The sequence below is a fragment of the Mustela erminea genome, chromosome 16, assembly GCF_009829155.1.
Source record: "Mustela erminea isolate mMusErm1 chromosome 16, mMusErm1.Pri, whole genome shotgun sequence".
In the NCBI taxonomy this organism is placed as follows: domain Eukaryota; kingdom Metazoa; phylum Chordata; class Mammalia; order Carnivora; family Mustelidae; genus Mustela; species Mustela erminea.
This window is the reverse complement of record NC_045629.1, coordinates 61,167,437-61,169,474: the sequence shown is the minus strand read 5'-3', so window position 1 is coordinate 61,169,474 and position 2,038 is coordinate 61,167,437. Positions and strand designations below refer to the sequence as shown.

Here is a 2,038-nt window from a genome sequence, read left to right as displayed (position 1 = left end):
ATTAAAAAGTACCAATTTTAAAAACTGATAACTTAAAACTGCCACACACACCCACAAAAACAATGGTCCCCAAAACCTTCTCCTTTCCTTCTGAGGTTTTACAATCTATGGTAACCATAGATTAACCTTTTACTCTTAAATTTAAATGGCCAATTGACACAAACAGTCTTGAAATCACTCTTCCACCACTGATTAAGACTTGGGTGGCAGGAATTGGAGATAGTATTTATTTAACTTTCTGAACTTTCTTGGGCAGGTTTGGTGACCTTGCCAGCTCTGGCTGCCTTTTTGTCTGTTGCTCTGATGACATTCACAGTGACTGTCTCTCTCATGTCATGTAGAGCAAAATGGCCCAGAGGAGAGAAATTTCATATAAATTCTATGTAAGGCTTGCCAGGAGCCATATCAACGATGGCAGCATCACGACGTTTTCAGGACTTAGGGCCACCTTCCAGCTTTTTCCCAGAATGACGATCTATCTTCTCCTTCAATTTGGCAAACTCACAAGCAATGTGAGCGGTGTGACAATCCAGCACAGGTGCATATCCAGCTCTGATCTGGAAGGTTCAGGATAATCACCTGAGCCATCAAACTTGCTGCTTCCATTGCTGGGTCATTTTTGCTGTCACCATCCACATTACCACGACAAACATCTCTGACAGGTAGGTTCTTGACTTTGAAGCCCACATTGGCTCCAGGAAGAAACTTACTCAAAATTTCATGGTGCATTTCAACAGATTTTACTTCAGTTGTAACATTGACTGGAACAAACGTGACCACTATGCTGCATTTGAGGACAGCAATCTTCACTGGGTCTGTGGGGACAGTACCAGTACCACCAATTTTGTAGATAATCCTGGAGGAGCAGACACAAAGGCTTGTCAGTTGGATGAAACGGTGGCAGAATGCAATCCAGCGCTTCAAGCAGTGTGGTTCCCCGGGCACATTTGCACTTGGTTCCTGCATGTTATCACCATTACAATCAGAAAGTGGCACAAATGCTACTGTTTTAGAGTTGTAGCCAATTTTCTTAATGTAGGTGCTGACTTCCTAAACAATTTCCTTATGTTTCTTTTGGCTGTAGGGTGTCCCAGTGGAAGCCATTTTGTTAACACCAACAAATCATTGTTTTACACCCAGCATGTAAGCCAGAAGGGCAAGCTATGGGTCTGCCCATTCTTGGAGATACCTGCTTTAAAGGCATCAACACCAGTAACCACAATCACGACAGCACAATGAGCCCACGATGTGCCTGTAATCATGTTTTAATGAAGTCTCGCATCCTGGGGCATCCATGATGGTCACATAACACTTATTGGTCTCAAATTTCCACAGGACAATATCAATGGGGATACCATGTTTGCGTTCAGCTTTTAGTTTATCCAAGACCCTGGCATCCTTGAAGGGGCCCTTTCACATCTCAGCAGTCTCCTCAAAATTTTTTGATAGTTCCTTTGTTGATCCTACCTCATTTGTAGATCCCACGACCAGTAATGGTACGCTTGCCTGAATCTATGTGTCAATGACCAAAATGTTGATATGAGTTTTTTCCTTTTGCATTTTGGTTTAGGTTTAGTGGTGGTTTTCATGACACCTGTGTTTTGGCAGCAAACTTGTTATGAAAAAGCTCATCTTGTTATTTTAGAAAATTTAAATAAAGAGATTCCTATGAAAGATGCATAAATACCATATTACATTCTGTTCACATTCAGGAAATTTGAAGCAATTTTTTTCTTTCCCTAAAAAAAAACAAACATATTTACTGATTATGTCACTTTATGCTTAATACCTTTCATAAAGATTGATTGAAGGCTAGGAGAAATTAAAAGAAGAGATTTTTAGGGCTCTTAGGTGGCTCAGTCAGTTAAGTGCCCTACCCTTGATTTCGACTCAGGTCATGATCTCATGGGTTGTGGGATGGAGACCCACGTCAGGCTTCACACTCAAGGGCGTGTGTGTGGGGTCTGCTTGAAGATTCTCTCCTTCTGCTCCTCCCCCTACTCACATGGGTCCTCTCTCATTCTCTCTCTCTCAAATA

At 41.7% G+C, this 2,038-nt stretch overlaps 1 pseudogene; it reads right to left on the bottom strand.

The window, feature by feature from the left end:
- Positions 1-230: 230 nt before the first annotated feature.
- On the bottom strand, positions 231-1,560 carry LOC116574967 (annotated as a pseudogene).
- Positions 1,561-2,038: the final 478 nt, after the last annotated feature.